The following is a 19259-nucleotide window of genomic DNA, read 5'->3' as shown; positions in this document are numbered from 1 at the left end:
CAGAAGATTACTTAAAACATACACAAAGTTTTTGATAAATTAATATCTAGTAAAATTAATCAACAATCAGTCTAGAGAAAATAGAAAGAACAGTAGGAAAAGGCAAGCATAATGACTACAAAAGGACTGAAAGAAACATTTGAGGCAAATGATCTTCAGGACAAATGGCTCTCTCCATAGTTACACTATACAAACATCAAGCAAAGATAATTTGTTTTCACATTATTTTGTCCAAAATATTGTATCAGTTGAAATTGTTTAATTGATTCATTCTTGGTCATACTAAAATAATATGCATAACTTATTATGTAATACATAATTTCATTCTTTTTTATTTTTATTGAAGTAAGATTGGCATAATAATAGCTTCAGGTGTAAAACATAGTGATTCAACAGTTCTATACATTACTCAGTGCTCACCACAATAAGTATAGTATCTGTCACCATACAATGTTATTACAGTATTACTGACTATATCCCCTATGGTGTACTTTTTTTATTTCTGGCATTTATTTATATTATAACTGGAATTTCATTCCTTTTAATCCCCTTTACCTATTTTGCTCCCTTCCTCTCCCCCCCCATAACTATCAGTTTGTTCCCTATATTTATGAACCTGCTTCTGTTTGTTTTAGATTTCACATATAAGTGAAATCATAGAGTATTTTCTTTCTCAGTCTGAGTTATTTCACTTAACACAACACCCTTTAGGTCCATCCATGTTGTCCCAAATAGCAAAATCTCATTCTTTTTATGGCTGACTAGTATTCCATAACATTCCATTACAGATAGATAGATGATAGATAGATAGATAGATAGATAGATAGATAGATAGATAGATAAATAGATAACCTCTTTTTTTTTATTCATTCATCTGTTGATGACACTTGGGTTGCTTCCATATTTTGGCTAACATAAATAATGCTGCAATAAACATATAGCTGCATATATCTTTTCAAATTAGTGTTTTTGTTTTCTTTCAGTAAATACCTAATAGTGGAATTATTGGATCATATGGTATTTTTATTTTTAATTTTTTATGAACTTCCATGCTGTTTTCCACAGTTGTTGCACCAATTTACATTCCTGCCAACAGTACACAAATATTCCCTATTCTCTACATCCTCATCATTTATTATTTTTTATCTTTTTGATACTAGCCATTCTGATTGGTATAAAGTGATATTTTGTTGTGGTTTTGATTTGCATTCCCCTGATGATTAGTGATGTCAAATATCTTTTCATGTGTCTGTTAGCCATCTGTATGTCTTCTTTGGAGAAATGTCTGTTCATGTCCTCTGCCCATTTTTTAATTGATTTCTTTGTCTCTTTCTGGTACTGAGTTAAGTTTTTTGTATATTTTGGATATTAACTCCTTATTAGATATATCATTTACAAATAGGTTGCCTTTTAGTTTTGTTGATTGTTTCTTTTGCAGTGCAAAAGGTTCTTTTGTTTTGTTTTGTCTTTTTGTTTTTTTTCTTGAGTAGTCCTATAGTTTATTTTTGTTTTTGTTCCCATTGCCTAGGGAGACATATCTATAAACATGTCACTGTGGCAAATATCAGAGAAATTACTGATTTTTATGATTTTAGGTCTCACATTTAGGTCTTTAATCTATTTTCTGGGGGTTTTTTTGTGTGTGTGTTGTGTGTGTGTGTCTGTATAGTGAAAGAAAGTTCTCCAGTTGCATTATTTTGCATGTAGCTATCTAGTTTTCCCAGTACCATTTGTTGAAGAGATTGTCTTTTCTGCATGTATATTCTTGCCTTCTTTGTCAAAGATTAATTGACCATATAAGTATGGCTTATTTCTAGACTCCCTAACTGTTCCTTTGAACTATGTGTATTATTGTGCAGGTACCATACTGTTTTGATTACTATGGCTTTGTAATATACTGAAGTCTGGGATTATGATACTTCCAGCTTTATGCTTTATTCTCGAGAATCTTTTGGCTATTTGGGGTCTTTTGTGGTTCCATACAAATTTTAGGATGTAGTTTCATTTTTTAAAGATGACATCATAATTAAACCTTTTTTTGGCTTACTATTTACCATGAAATCTTGGTCTATTTTAAGTGTGTTTTATGCTGGTTTTTCTTTGCTATAGAAACATGAATGTATTATTTTATAATACAAAACTTAACAGAAGATAAATTCACTTTGGGAAAGAGAAAAAGGCTGGAAATGAATTAAGCATTAATGGCCAGTTGTTTAATCAATCATGTCTAGGTTATGAACTCACCATACAAACAGAGATTCAGAGAGCTTCTGTGTTGGTGCACACATTGAGATGTTGGGAGCATAGTTTACCCAGAGAGGACAGAAAAGCTCTGTCTCTACCTCATACCTTGTCCTATGTACCTCTTCCATTTGGCTGTTCCTGATTACTATCCTATATAATAAAATGGCAATAGTAAGTAAACTATTTCTGAGTTCTATGGGCTGTTCTAGCAAATTATTGAAACTGAGGAGAGGATCAGGAAACCCTCAATTTGTGTCTGGTCAATGGGAAGTGTGGGAGGTGAGGGACTTGTGACTATATCTGAAGTGGGAGCAGCCTTGTGGAACTGAGCCCTTAACTTGTGGGTTAATTTATTTGAATCAGTGGACACCTCGTCATTGTCCAAGGAGTCAAAGAATTGGTTGCTGATGTGGGAAAAAAAACCCTACATATTTGGTGTCAGAAGTGTTTTAAGTAGATCAAGTGTTTTCCAATTATGAAAATAGTTTTGACTTTACAGACTTCTAAAGGCTCTTAGGGAGCCCTAGTGTTCCACAGTCTGTACTTTGAGGACCTCTACTCTATCACAGTAGCAAATGCATTGTTCTACCAAATAATACTGGACAATAGTTACAAATGCACATGGAATTCTTTCAAAGAGGAGATACAGAGTATTTAGAGAAATTCTGTAAGCAAACAGCCCCACTCTTTCTGAGGTTACCACATGATTAAATAGAACAGAACCCTGCACATTTGCAGATTCCATTCTGAACCTAAATATCTAGAAGAGCATTTTCTAAAAGAGTTTTTACTCAGGAATTTCATTTTCTTGAGTAAAACAGCAATGGGAAAGGAGAGTGTCAGGGCAGGAAGCATCTAATGCATTTGATCATTATTTTGTAGTCAATAGAAAAACCATGGTCTCTGTTAATTTTTCTGTCTTGTTTACTACACTACATGCTCCTTAAAAGGAGGAAATTCTTTTTAATTATTTTTAAATTCCTAGGCCAAATACTAATGGTTAGTATATAGTCAGGATTCAGTAAATGCTAAATAAATGAATGTACAAACAATAAACTAACTGTACATGTGGCTGTTGACCATTGTTTGACTTCAGGATAGGCAAAATAGGAATTTATAGTTGAACTGCAAAACAGAGTAAAGATCTAAAAAGAGGCCACAAGGGCACCTGGGTGACTCAGTCACTGAAGCATCTGACTCTTGATTTCACCTAAAATCATGATCTTAGCGTTGTGAGATCTGGCCCTGTGTGGTGCCCCACATCAGACTCCACACTTAGCAGAGCATATGCCTGAGATTCTCTCCCTCTGCCTCTGCCCCACCCCCACCCCGCTCATGTTCTCTCTCTTTCTCTAAAATAAATAAATAAATCTGTTAAGAATAAATAAATAAATCCCACAGAAAAAAGTACAAGTAGAAAAATTCAGAGTACTTGGGAATTAACTTCACCTTTGATTTCTCTTTACGTTCTTTACAGTGCATCCAATATAGCTTTTCTCTTTTACCTAATGCTGTCCTGCTTGGAGGAGTTTTGCTAATGAAGTTAATCAGAAAAATTTTAGGACAGTACACGCAGATGTCATTCAAGGACTTGGCTCCCCTAGAACTTAAAATCTACAATCATCCAGGAAGACTGGATGGATAGGAGGACTGGAAATCTGAACCTTTGGTTTATGTCTGCTTCTGCCATTTGAAGTCTATGTGAACTTGGGAAGTCATTCTCTCAGTTCAGTTGCCTCACAATTAGAGTGGAATCAACAGTTTGAGTTCCACTTACCATAGAAACTTATGGAAAGCAAATTAGGTAGATAAGAAGTTAACTGATAAAGCCCTAAGTAAATTGAAAGCATTTTTATCTTTTATTCAACCTAGTTTTCAGTGGGTTAAGTTCAGTGCACTTCTAAAGGCACTTAAGAGATGATAGAATGTGAAAATCACACAGACTACATCTTCCTTTCCACCTGGCCCCAGCAGAGTAACGCTACAACACACTCAAGGCATGGGATATTTTTTGCTGATTTAACTCTGTATCTTCTCTCTCTTATACTGCTCTGCCAACCAGTTCATCTTATCTCTGACACACATCCAGGACTTTCCACAAAAGTAAAAGTGTTAGTGGTTGATGGCTGCTCTTTTTCTATGGGCAAAGGTAGGAATGAGGAAAAGAAATATCTTTCTCCCCTATCCATTATTCCTTTTCATTTCTGAAGCCATTGATATGACTTTACTATAGATATTTATAATATTTTTAAGTAGGCTCCACACACAACATGGGGCTTTAACTCACAACTCTGAGATCAAGAGTCCAATGCTCTACTGACTGAGCCAGTCAAGTGCCCCTATTCCATTGCATTTCAAACAACAGATAAAAAATAAGCATGGGAAAAGTATGCCTTGGTTACCTCATACAAATACTACTTAGACATAAAAATATTTAATTTGGTTTATAAACACCGAAAGAGTGGAATATGCAAATGCTTTTCTAAGCTAGTTATGAATATACTTATACTATTTAATTGTTAATCACTAAATAAAAACTAATACATTTAGAATATCCACCTTGGAAAGAATAATGGAAAGAATATTGATTTTACAGCACACTAATATTTTTTGAAACAATAAAAATAAATAGCTATTCCAAAATTGGCTGTAATGCAATTAAATACAAAGGCATTCCAGGCATTCCATTTCATTTCCTAATATCTGACATTTATTCAAATGAAAAGTAACATAATCCCTTGAATTGAAAGATGGTTAGAAAAGCTATTCACCTCTAGAAATGAAATATTTAATCTATTCATGCAAATGATTGTTATCTTGAATCTAATACAATAAAATAACGACAATAAACACACTAATAAGAGTTGAAAGTATGATCAAACTTTTCTTAACCATTAAAACTTTTGCGGAGGTGACATAATCTTAGTGAAGATTGATGAAATCTTTTAGTTCATGTATTATATAAGAAAGAAGAGTGAGTGAGGCAAACTGGAAATCTGCCTCCATTTCCTCAAATTTCATTTTCTTATAGGGATCTGTGTTTGAGTGATGCTAGATGTCTGTGCAAAAAAGAGTCTCAACTCAACAGAAATTCAAAAGAAAAACCAAGTTTCAATTTATTAGAGGTTACAGAGCATTGTGATCTACAAATATTCTGTTAATACTTAATATAATAGTTTTAACCATAATATTGCTTGAATCCTTTTGACAATACTAGCATTGAAAACAAAAGTCAATCACTCTTTAATTACCAGTAGGAAATTGTAGGTTGAATAATTTCTAGGCTTAACAGTTACACTTTCTATCTCCTTGCTAAAACTCACAATATCTACAGGAAAATAAAGGCTGATCATATCTTAACAGGGGCCTTAATGAGTACTGTGAAGTAAGCAAATATTGACTGTGCGTACAAGTGACCTAAATAGAGTAACTATAAACATTGTCTTTGGAAGCCAGGAACCTCTCCATTAGATTAGGATCACAGAAGATCATTGCTCTCACACTCAAGCTAAGGAAGCTGCAAAATTATGACCTCTTATTCTTTTTTAAAATTAATTTATTTATTTATTTTAGAAAGTAAGAGACAGCGTGTACATGGGGTGGTGAGAAGGGGCAGAGGGAGAAAAAATCCCAAGCAGACTCCATGAGGAGCACAGAGCCTGATACAGGACTTGATCCCATCACCCCAAGAGCACAGCCTAACCCAAAACCAAGAGTAATAAGCTTAACTGATTGTGCCACCCAGGTGCCCCTCTTATTCTTTTTAACTCATCACAAAATTGAGTGCACAAAGAAACTTAAATGAACACAATTCTAGAAAATAATTAACTTTTTATATGGGAGAAAAGACCTGAGGCTTTTGTCATCCCTAAAAAATAGCAGAATGATAAAGTAAACAGACAAATCTGTAACAAGAATTTAAAGGCAAAGTGTATGTAAGTATAACAGATAAAACTCGAAGGAAGTACTGACACAATACAGGACAGCACCCACCTGAAAACTCCTTCCCAGAGGTCCTCTCTGGTGCTCAGGGATTGAACACCACCAGATGGAGCCAAGCAGAGAAACAGGATCAGAATGATTTCGGACTTCTTGTCAGAGAAGGTGTAAGCTGGAAGACAACAGCACAACATAGAGTACTGGGAGGAAATAACTGGCAACCTAGATTTCCATATCTAGCAAAAATATCTGTCAAAAAATGAAGGCAAAGAAAAGACATTTTTGGAAGAACTAAAGCTGAGAAAATGTGTTGCCAGCAGACCTACTCTAAGGGAAATGTTAAAGGTAGTTCAAGCTCAAAGAAAATGCTATCAGATGGAAACTTGGATCCATAGAAAGTAGACAAGTACTAGAAATGGTAAATATGTGAATAAATATCAGACATTTTTATGTATTAACTTCTTTAAAAGATAACTAAGGAGTGAATAAAAATTCTCTAAAACGATATGAAAATGATGCTCAAACATGAAAAATATTCAATCTAACTAAAATCAAAGAAATTAAAATACAAACAATATTAAGATATCACTTCTCATCTGTCAGACTGGTAAAAGTTAGAAAGCGAGACAACACATTCTGTTGGAGAGGCTGGGGAGAACAGACACTTTCATATATTGCTTGTGGAAAAGAAAATTGTTATATCCCTTCTGGAGAGAAATTTGGCTGTGTTTAGCAAAGCTACATATGCACTTACCTTCTGACTCAGCAATTCCACTGCTAGGAATGTACAAGTATTTTCTCCCATTCCATAGGTTGCCTTTTCACTTTGTAGATAATTTCTTTTGATGTGCGGAAGATTTTAGTTTGATGTAGTCCCATTTGTTTATGTTTTTGCTTGCGCTTTAAAAAGTTTCATATACAAAAATCATTGCATTGCATTGAATCTATAGATTGCTTTGGATAGCATGGCCTTTTATGAACACAAGATATATTTCCATTTATTTGTATCTTCTTCAATTTCTTTTATCCATGTTTTATAGTTTTCAGTATAAAGATATTTCGCCTCCTTGGTTAAATTTACTAATATTTTATTATTGTTGATGCTATTGTAAATGGATTGTTTTCTTTATTTCATTTTCATCTTATAATTTATTGTTCGTATACAGAAACACTACTGACTTTGTAGCCTGCAAGTTTATTGAATCCATTGATAAGATCTATTAGTTTCCTAATAGAATCTTTAAGATTTTCTATCTATAAAATCATGTTCTATAAATATGGACAATTATACTTCTTCTTTTTCAATTTAGATGGCTTTTATTTATTTTTCTTGTCTCATTGTTCTGGGTTTCCATTATTATGTTAGGTAGGAGTGGTGAGAATAAGCATCCTGGTCTTATTCCTAGTCTTAGGGGAAAAGCTTTCAATCTTTCACCAGTGAGTATGGTGTTAGCTCAGGGCTTGTCCTGATATGGCCTTTATTATGTTGAGTTATGTTCCTCCCTTACCCAATTTGTTGAGAGTTTTTATCATGAATGGATGTTGAATTTTGTCAAATGCTTTTTCTGCATCTATTAAAATGATCATATGTTTTTTTATCTCTCATTCGATTAACCAGATGTATCACATTTATTGATTTGTATATGCTGACCATCCTTGCATCCCAGGGATGAATCCTGCTTGATCATGGTGCATGATCCTTTTAATGTTCTCCAGAATTCAGTTTGTTAGTACTTTCTTGAGAATTTGTGTATCTATATTCATCAGGGAGAGTGGTCGGTCTATGGTTTTCTCTTCTTGTAGTGTCTTTATCTGGCTTTGGTATCGCAGTAATGCTGCCTTTTTGTAATGAGTTTGAGAGTGTTCCCTTTTCTCTGGTTTTCTGGTACTGTTTGAGAAGAATTAGCATTAATTCTCCTTTAAATGTTTGGTAAAATTCATCAATGAATCTATCTGGCTGTGGACTTTTTATTGTTGTTGGGAGGTTTTGTTTTATTTTGTTTCGAGAAAGAGAGAGAGAGAGAGAGAAAACACACAAGTGTGTGGGGGAGGGGGGCAGGGGAGCAGGGAGAGAGAAAGACAATCTTAAGCAGGCTCCATGTCCAGCATGGGGCCTGACACACAGCTTGATCTAACAACTCTGAGATCATGACCTGAGCCAAAATCGGGAGTCAGATGTTTAACTGACTGAGCCACCAGGGAAGTTTTTGATTACTGATTCAATCTCCTTAGTTTTTATTGGTTTGTTCAGATTTCTATTTCTTCATGATTCAATCTTGATAGAATCTATGATTCTAGGAATATATCCATCTTTCTAGCTTGTTCAATTTGTTCGTGAGTAGTTGTACTTAGTAGTCTCTATGTTTTTGTATTTCTGTAGTATCAGTTATAATACTTCTTCTTTCTTTTATTATTTTATTTATGTGGGTGCTCAGTATCAATCTTGGTTACTCTAGTTAAAGGTTTGTCCATTTTGTTTATCTTTTTAAAGAGCAAGCTTAGTTTTATTCATTTTTTCATTGCTTTTCTGTTCTTTATTTTACTTATTTCCACTCTAATCATTGTTATTTCCTTCCTTCTGCTAAATTTGGGCTTAATTTGTGCTTCTTTTTCTAGTTCCTTGAGGTATAAAGTTAGTTTATTTGAGATCTTTCTCTTTTTATTTTTTGAGATATACTTTTAGTGCTGTAAACTGCCTCTTAGAACTGCTTTTGTGGCATCCCATAAGATTTGGTATGTTGTGTTTCCATTTTCATTTGTCTCCCAGATATTTTTTTTCTTCTTTTAAATTTCTTCTTTGACCCATTTGTTGGATTCTGGTTAAGCAAGGCTGGAGGCTATATTCAGCCATAGCTGGGACTTCAAATTTGCTTCCCAGCCTAGGCAGGGCTATTGAACAGGCTTCATTATTGGTATGACTTGCAGCTGGGAACCCAAATCAGGAAGAACTAATCACAAACATCCCTGGCCAGACATAGCCACTGGCTTGTCTCAGATTATGGACAGAGACACAAGCTGGGCTCTCTGCTCAGACACCACTGCAAGTAGAGCTGTAAGGTGAGCACTTAGCCTCTCAGTTGCTCTCATTAGGCTTCATGATCAGGCAATCATGAGGACTATATTCAGCAGTAGCAGGGACGTGAAGCCACTTCCCTTCCTAGGCAAGGTGACAGAACAGGCTCCAAGACCAGCATGGCTCATTGGTTGGAAACTTAAATCAGGCACATCTGCCCACCAAGTTCTCTGGCTGGACAAGGCTACTAGCTTGGATCTGTAAGTGCACCAAGTCATTGGCTGGGCTTTTTGCTCAGATGCTATTAGAAACAGTGCCATAGGATGAGCTACGTACTATCTCAGGTGCTCTGGTTAGGCTTCCTGGTCAGATAGGGCTGGGGGTATGCTTAGCAGCAGATGTGTTTTCAAACTTGTTTTCCTGCTCTGAAAAAGCAGTAGAACAGGCTCCAAGGCCAGTAAAGCTTATTGGCAGGGGACCAAAAATAGGCAGATCTGCCCACTCAGCTCCATGCAAAGACAGGGACACCTGCATGGCTCTGCAGATGGAGAAAAGCTAGGGGCTGGGCTCTCTGCTTGAGTGCTGCTCTAAGCAGAACTATAGAGTGGGTTATGTAGCATTCCACATTTTCTGGTTAAGCTTCCTGGTTAGGTGAAACTGAGGGCTATCTTCAGCAGTATTCAGGGTTATGAATTTGTTCCCCTGCCCAAGTGGGGCTGTAAAACAGGCCTGTATGTTTGATTCACTGGCTGTGAACCTAAATTGCACACCAGTCTCCCTGTCAAAAAGAGCCAGTGGTTTAATTCTGGCTGGGCTCTCTGCTTGGGTGCTTCCTATGAGGCAACACCTGAGGTAACTTCCTAGCATCGTGTTATACAGGAGGAACTGGATGTCAGCCTTGGCGTCTCTTTTCTCACTGGAGAAGCTGTAGGCCTCAGGAGCCCCACTGGGCATAGCATGGGAAGAGGGACAATTTGAGAACAGTATAGCAATTCCTCCTACCCTTCTTGGTCTCTGTTGTCCAATGGACCACTTCCTCATCCCCAGATTCTAGAATTTTCACAGTGGTGTCTTGTGTTTTGGATAGTCGTTAGTTTTCTTATAAGGGAAACTAAAGTCGGGAATGACCTATGTCACATCTTGATGATGTCACTCCTTTTTTGACTTAGCTAAAAGTGTATTGTATTTGTTTTCTTCTGATCCAATGATGCAAAACATATATGTTTCATTTTAATTACCCTCGTGGTAACATTTAAGTTTTTTCAAAATATTTTTTTCAAATTCCTCTAATTCTCAGAATCAAATGAATGTCTCTTTCCAATGTTCCCATATGTAAGAGAAGAACATATCTAGGTTACATAATCCAGATATTAATTTCTCTTAGACCCACAAGACCCACAGTGCTTTTTATATCAGTTCCTAGTACAATTCATTTGATATTTGATACAACTCACTGGTAAACAGACATAAATATAAGAACAAATATTAAATACTGATTTGATATCAGGGAAACATGTGGAAGAAATAAAAACTTATTGTTTAAAAAAATATGCTAAAGAAACCCTTGGTATTGGAATTCTGTTGCTGTTGTCTCCTTTAATTTAACTAAGGATATAGAAAGAGAGCACATTACTTCTATTCTAACCAAAATTGAGGGCACCAGTAGAGTGACTGCAGTTCAATATTCAAATAGCTGAATTTTCCTGGGGAAAAAAAAGGCTCAAGTTGGCTTAACAAATTCCACGTATTGAAGGCACATTCTAAGCTTCATTTTCAGCTCAGACTCCAGAAACCGACTTAGTTAATTGGGACAATTAAGAATCACCAAGGGTATAATTGCCCCTTTCATTTTGCTTTGAGAGGAAAGAGAGTGATTTATCTCAGAAAACAAGAGCCTAGGGGCCTGCAAAGAAAGAGAATGAGAACATTTTGGTTAAAGAGAAAGATCAGGAAAGCTCTTTTGTAATCTACTCAAGAGATGATAAGCCTTCATTTTCTCTCCAGGACAATGGGAATTATGGAATGTCTAGAATCACTTGTTCTAAAAACCCTGCAACCTCTAGTCTATTTTAGCAAGGCAAAAGAGGCTGTCCACTATCTACATCGGTTTGTCACACACACATACACACACACACAAATACACATATGCACACACATACATGCAGACACAAATACACACACATACACACATACATTTACAAGAATGAATAGAAAAACTCATGCTGATGATACGAGGATGACAGTAATAATATTACTCAAATCAGTAGTGTAAAAATAAAACTAGATCCTTGACTAAACCTTTTGGAGAAATTTTTAAACCATTGTTACAAATGTTAACTGAAGGGACACCTGGGTAGCTCAGCGGGTGAGTGCCTGCCTTTGGCCGGGGGTGTGATTGTGGAGTTCGGAGATCGAGTCCCATATCGGGCTCCTTGCATGGAGCCTTCTTCTCTCTCTACCTATGTCTCTGCCTCTCTCTCTCTCTCTCTGTCTCTCAGGAATAAATAAATAAAATCTTTTTTAAAATGTTAACCAAATATATATCATGTATGTAGATCATGTCATATAATTGCAGAGATCTAGTTCTTGTAAATATCACATTTAAATACTATTAAGGCTTCAGTAATTTTGAGTCTACTTTTCTGTGGCACATACCAATAGAGATATTTGAAGACACGAACTATAAATCTTTTATTTATGATTCTACTATTTGAGCATTGTCATATTTTATTTATTGTTATTTTAAGGCATAGTCTCTAAATTTTCTCAAGTGGGCTAACCACATGAATCTAGAAAAGATGATGAATCTGTCATAGAATCAGCTGTCTTCTGTATTTGCTGTGTCTACCTGACACCAAAGTACGAAATTTAGTCAAATGTTCCACTATTTTGTCTACAGGAGGCCACCCACCTGGCTTTGGAATCTGCCCATGTCACATTGTTCTTCTCAAAAGGAATATTTTGCTTGATAAAAATAAAAGATTATTTTTATCTTCCATTTTGAAAACATTAGAATGCCTTCTAAGATGATAAGAGATGATCTCTTATCTCTCATCTCTTCTGGGATCAATTTCAATTTTATTTTAGGAAGTTATGAACCATAGAGCAGGTTTGATAGCAATTTAACTCTTGGTTTATTAGACCAAATTAAAATAATTTAAGTAGGAAACAAAACTGATTTTTCTTATGACCACTTTGAGTGTACCATGCAAGCAGTAAATTTAAAATACTGGCATAAACATTTAGCTGAGGCTTATTCTGCCTTGATCTGCCTGACTCTGCCCTTGATCTAAGCAGAAATATGAGAGATGCCCTGTGTCAAGGTATGAAAAATGACATGAGAAAGGAGGGAAAATTAGATCTGTATCAGCTCTCAAGACTGAGGAAAGGAAAGTGTGAAATTGGAAAAGGCAAAATTTCTGCAGCCCATCCCTCCTGCCAAGTCATCTGTCCCAGTGAAAGGGGACCTTCAAGTGAACTATTTGAAGGCCTCCAGGTAAATTTCCTAGTCCGTTCTTGAGAACTGCTCATCTCTAGAGAAGGCCATATTTAAATTCCTAGATCTGTCTTCAGCAAATGCTTGATGTAGAAAATGAAAGTTTGCTGTTAAACCTTGATCAGGCTGTCATAACTTTGATATAATTTAAGTATCATTTTGAATTTAACAAGAACTAAAAATGTGTTAGATATCTCTGTAGTCACATGGCACCACACCACTCTTATAGATATCCCTTCCAAAAATACTAATACAGAACCAGTAATCAACTGGTTCAACTTTTTCTCTTACCAAAGGCACACAGACTTGATAATAACTATAGTCTACCCTATGCTATATAAGGTAAGCAGCCGCCAGGAAGTATAACTTGAGAGTCCTTAAGTCAGAGCTCTTGTGCAAACCTAAAATGTCAGTTATTTATGCTTTAGGAAATAAGTGTGGATTCATCTAAAGTCTCCACTAAAATGGCTAGATCATCAAAAATCAGCTTTTTAGTCCTTGCTCATTAACACTTTGGCTTAAGGTCATTTATCAGAAAATTTGGTTTGAATCTCAAATTCTAAACAAATGAGATGCAATAAAGAAAGGGAATGTTGTAGTTACAAACATATGAGAAGAAAGGTTATCAAGAAAAGGGTGAAGGTGGTAGCTAAACAGGGCATATTTGGGTTAATAGTGCCACTGGTTGAAGGTTGGAGAAGATAATTAGGAAGAAGGCATTGAACTAAATTCACCTCCATAGGATTGTCCATACTTTTTCAGCTCCAAGTAGACTCTTCTCTTCCCTAAAGTTGTTAAGAAACTAAAAGTAACCTAGAATGAAATTATTCCTTTAATATTGTTTTAAATCCCAAACAGAGATGTTAGATTTTGGTACCACTTGTAAATTCAAAAAACTGTTTTTAATTTCCTTTAAAGACAAGATTCAAGTAATAACTCCATTTTTGAAAATTGCTTAGGCATTCACTCATGTCATCTCATCCAAGTTTTAGAAGACCAGTATGTTCCTAATTTTCAAAAAAACTAATTTTGTGACAGTCTTCCCTGATTTTGGTGGCTGGCTTTAAATTCTGCTAGGTTTTCAACTACTTTTGAGACATTAGTGAAAAGCAGCCTGGAAAATCAGGTTGACTATAGATGTTATAAAATTTCCAAAATAAAAATATAGCTAAAGAGTCTACTTAGACATGAAGATGACAAGGTTTATATTCCATTTTTTTGCCTCCTAAAGAATAAGCTAAGCTATGACAAACACTAATTATTAAAGCATGGGAGAGCATAATCTTCCAGTGGGGCATCTTTTACTTCTGAATTAATCTTCTACTTCACCATAATTTGTCATTCTTTTCATCCATATTTTAAGGTATTGCAACTCCCAACAAAATTCTCTTAATTATTCTCATGAAAAATTAAATTTAGCTTGCCATTGCAGGGGAGGAAAATTTTTTCTTCTACCCATCTTAGATTCTTGACTGGGCCTCTGTAACAAAAGACAGATAAAATAAGGGAAAAACAAGAGTTTTATTAACCAAGATATTTCATATATACATGGGAGAAATTCAGGGCTGAGTAGTAACTCAGAGTGGGTAGATCTTGGGTTTATATAGCCTTTTAGCAAAGGAACAATAAATTTTTAGACAAGTGACAAGACAATGGACTGTGAGTCTCTGGGGGCAGGAAATTGTGGGCAGGCAAACATATGTAAAACTAATGGTAGATAAAGGTTAGTTAGTAAAGTCTCCAGACTGATAAAAGTTGTCTCTGGTGATTAACTTGTGTCTTTTCTAGTAGAGAGGGACAGCTTTGTAAATTTATGTCCTACTTTTAGGGAAATAAGGGGAAGACAGAGAGGATGTTTTAGTTTAGTTTAGTTTTGTTTTTTATTTGTTTGGTTTTAGTATGTTTTATTATTTAATTGTTTTTTTTTTAAACTGCTCCTCAATTGCCTTCAGTTCAAAAAAAATCCTTATGTCAAAGTGACATATTCTGGGGTGACAAATTCTGCTACCCTTCACCATGAAGGTTGGTGACTGCCTTTCTGCACTCACACATCTTTGAAGTCTTTTGAACACTGAATTCATTGTGTGCTGTCATCTAGCAAAGTTGCATTATTTTTTCCTTTCATTTGAAGAAGAGTAACTTTTGCCAACACTTTAGTAGCAACAATTTCTGTACTTCAGCGTTTTAAATTACTTATTTCCAATTGATTTGCTTTATTAATTAGAGTAAGGGAACAGTTGTCCCAAGTAGCGATTAATTAAGTTTATCCGGCAGACATTAAGTACTTTAAGGGAAAAGAATCAACATTTATTGAGTATCTACAATGGGCCAAACATTAAACTTGGTGTGTTAAATATATTAATTAATTCTCACAACCATCTTGTGAGATAAGTATTTGCCTCCATTTTATAGGACAGAAAACTGAGGTTCAGGAAGGCTAAGTAGCTTATTCAAGGCTTTGACTTTATTTTTTTTAAGATTTTATTTATTTATTTATTCATGAGAAAGACAGGCAGAGACATAGGCAGAGGGAGAAGGAGGCTCCATGCAGAGAGCCCAATGTGGGACTTGATCCTGGGGCTGCGGGATCATACCCCGAGCCAGAGGCAGATGCTCAACCGCTGAGCCACCCAGGTATCCCAAGACTTTGACTTTAGTAAGTAGTTATCAGTATTGTGACTTGGGTTTTTCTAACCCTGAAGCTTTTTATATTATATAAAATTGTCTAAATAAAGTGGGATTAGGACATTGGTTCTGATAAAAATAATGTATGATGGAAATTTTGAAGGGTAAAATCTAAAAGAAATAGTTTGTCTAACTTATTTTAATTGAGTCTTTTTTTAGGAGTAGTTTAGAAATGCTAGAATAAGAGAATATTCAGGAGATAAAATATAATGCCAATCTATAGTTTCATTTCTCCTGGGCCATAATTTTAACATATTTCTATAACTATATAAATATTGTTTTAAATGTTCTATTTTTAGCTGTGGAAATATACAGGCTGGCTGTTGCTGAACCATTTCTCTTTTCCTCCTGGGTACTTAACTGGACTACAATTTGGAGCCACCACTGTGTTTCAATGTGGCCAAATGACTGAGTTCTTGCCAATGGAATGTGTGTGAACACAATTGCCTTACTTCCAGGCAAAGTCCATAAATCCTCTTGGATGGTAACACCTAGAGTACCCTTGGAAGTCACATGTTGAAAATAAAGTGTCTCTGTAAGCCTGACCCACAAATAATTGCATGGAGCAAAACTCAAAACTTCTGCCATTGCACCAGCATCTCTTTATTTAAGTAAGAAAAAAAACATCTGTTATATGAATTCAAGTGGCTCTATGTCCCATGGAAGTTCCAGTTTATACCTGTTGTTCCAGTATATTTACTAAAAGTTCCCACTTTCATTTTCAACATGCTCCATTTTGAGTAATCAATATGATCCCTATAGTATTAGGCCATAGAGATTTATGTATTATAATAAATAGCATTACCTCAATTAAAACATTCAGTTGTGTCTGTTTTATGGAAGATTTTCTTCAGGATGTAATAGTTAGGCAATTTTATTTTAAAAGTTTAAAAGAAAAGCAAAGGTATACACAATAAATTATAGTTGATTTGTTTTATTATATGTATTTTTTATATTCTGGACACATTCTGCCAATGGCCATTTCAATGTGTGGATAAAAAGGAAATACATGCAGGGGTGCCCGGGTGGATCAGTCAGTTAAGCATCTGGCTCTTGATTTTGGCTCAGGTCATAATCTCAGTGTCTTGAGATCAAGCCCCACATCTGGCTCCGTGCTGAGCAAGGAGTCTGCTTGGGTTTCTCTCTCTCTGCCCTTCCGCCAGTTCACATGCTCTCTCTCTCACTCTCTCTCTCTGAAATGAATAGATAAATCTTTTTAAAAAAGGAAATATATGTACAATTAACTCCCTGACAAATATAATGACTGGCATATAGTCATACTCAATAAAATATTTATTGCTAATGCTATCATTATTATTTCCATTATTTTTCTACATTTATTCTGTTATTTCTACCTAACTCATTAAAACATGAATTAGTTAAAAATGAATTAATGTAACCTTTTTGAAAAGTAATCTGGCAAAATTATTTAGTCAGTGTTTATTACCTGTGTCTAAATAATCCCATATCTAAGAACTTTAATTGAAAATGAGAGATCCACAATTCGAAATAATTTATACATAAGAGGAGGACTTTATAGTCCAAGTAAAAGAATTCTAGAACAAATTTGCTATAGGTAGCACTGCATAAGGAATCAAAAGAGTTTGAAGGAGGTCTGTCTCTGCATCTCTTAAGCCTTCTTCTCTGTGTACTAGCCTTATTCTGTAAAGACATTATATCCATAATCCACCAAAAATCTAGATCACATCCTTACAGTTCAGCAGTTCCAATATAATACATCTACTTCCCCCTGAGAGTTCTAGCAATAAAGTCTCATGGAGAACTCCATGTCCCATGCCCACCTCTGCACCATCCCTGAGCCATGAGAATGTGTTAATATGATTTCCACCATGGTGGTGGTAATTAGGAGAGGGGGAACAATAAGGCTGAGTAGCCCACCGCCACCACACTGAGTGGGGAAGTAGTGCCTGAAAGGAAGCAAAAATGGGCAGTTAGATAACTCATCAACTTATCACTAGAAAATGATAGATATATAATCAAAGATTTATATAAATATGTTCATTGCATTATTACTTCTGTTGTTAAAAATTTATAGCCATTTCATATCTAGCAATAAAAGAATTTAATAGTAATTAAATTCTATTAACTTAGAATTTAATTTATGGATTAATTATATTAATTTAATTTAATTTATGGATACATCCATAAGATTTAAGATTATGTAGGTAATAAAATTATGGCTTTGATAAATATTTAATGATATAGGAAATGTTCATGATATACTATTGTGATGGTCAATCTAATGTGTCAACTTGCTAGACCATGGGATACCAGATATATGATCAGACATTTTCTGGATATGTCTGTGAGGGATGTTTCTGGATAAGATTAACATTTGAATCAGTAGACTGAGGGAAGCAGATTGACTCTTCCCAATGAGGGTCAGCCTCAACCTCCTGGAGGCCTGAATAAAATAAAAATGTGAAATAGAGGAGAATTTTTTCTTTCTGTGCAGCTGTCCGCAAGCTAGAACATCAGTCTTTTCACACCTTTAGATTCAGACTTCAGACTGTAACCTACTTCATCAGCTCTCCTGGGTCTCTAGCTTGCTGACTATAAATCTTGGGACTTCTCAATCTCCATAACTGTGGAGCCAATTCCTTGTAATAAATAGAGTTCTGGTTCTGTTTCTTTGGAAAACCCAGGCTAATACAACTATTTAGTGGAAAACTCAGAATTTAATAGTAGTCTTTCAAAATATTTCACAAACTTGATAAGTCAATCCATCGTTTCAATAAGCTTATTTTATATGAATAAAAATAATTATCTATTATATTCTTCTTTGTGATGCAAAAGCATATACATATGCAGTTTTGTTTTTAAAAGCATTTTAGAAGACAAAAAAATGAAATTTGAAAAATAAAAGGTGAGTTGAATGAGAAATTGTCTCTCTCTGACAAACAGAATATTAGAGAGGTGTTTTTCCTCTAATAATAGGAAAGTTGGACACAAAAACATTTTTCAGGTGAAATAGTATAAATAAAATGGAATAATGTTCAATTTCAGTTCAACAAGCATTTACTATATACCTACTCTATGGGCGGCACTGAGCCTATAGGAATGATAATGGCCTTGAGGAACTCGTTGCCTATAGCAACATGGAAAATAAATAGGTAATTTAAATATACAATGATAAAGCTAATGATAATGATGTTTAAGGATGCATAGAAACCACAGAGGGACTCGGAATGCTTAAAGGGGCTTGGGTAATCTTTCCTAGAGGATACAATGCCTGAACTAAGTCATGAGTACTAGGTAAGGAAGGGGAAAGGGGGAATAGAGACAGACTGTTTCACATAGGAGAAAAAGCAAATGCAAGGTTCCTGGGGAATAAAATAACATATATTGTCTGAGTAGCTAACTCAGTATTTTTGGACTTTAGATATGAGCAGCAGTTAACATAAAAAAAAATTATGGAAAATTAAATTAAATTAAATTATCTGGTTGCCAATTTTATATAGTGCACCAAAGAAACTGAATGCTATCTGGTAAATTATGGAGAATGATAGGTAGATTTTGAGTAGAGTAGTAGGTTTAGTTGATATTCATTTTAGGTAGACTATGCCAACAGCAATATGGCTGGTAAATTTGAAAGCCACAAACCTAGAGGCTAAGATACAGTTTAGATTCTATAACAATATTCCTGAGCTTTATAATGGGCATCATGAGGCTACTACCTAGTAGTGGCAGCAGGGTTGAAAGAGAGGTGACATAATCAAAATGCAATTGGTGTATCACTAATATTTAAAGGATGATTTTTAATGGGGTGGAGGGAAGAATGTACAAAAAGAGAGAATCATGAGATATGGAAAGTGTTTTAGCATGACTCCTAGGTTTCTATATTGGTTGTCTATATGGTAA

The 19259-nt window shown here is 35.1% G+C and overlaps 1 long non-coding RNA gene across 1 annotated transcript in view; it reads right to left on the bottom strand.

Moving 5' to 3' along the window:
* The window catches only part of LOC112655928 (uncharacterized), an 80163-nt gene that overhangs the window by 9657 nt on the left and 51247 nt on the right, over positions 1-19259 (bottom strand). The window contains exon 4 of the long non-coding RNA XR_003133964.3: positions 6238-6355. This is a non-coding gene — a long non-coding RNA (uncharacterized LOC112655928). The remainder of the gene's footprint in view (positions 1-6237; positions 6356-19259) is intronic.

Source organism: Canis lupus, chromosome 22 (assembly GCF_003254725.2).
Source record: "Canis lupus dingo isolate Sandy chromosome 22, ASM325472v2, whole genome shotgun sequence".
Lineage (NCBI taxonomy): Eukaryota > Metazoa > Chordata > Mammalia > Carnivora > Canidae > Canis > Canis lupus.
The sequence above is the reverse complement of the archived record's forward strand: the minus strand, read 5'-3'. Positions and strand labels throughout refer to the sequence as shown.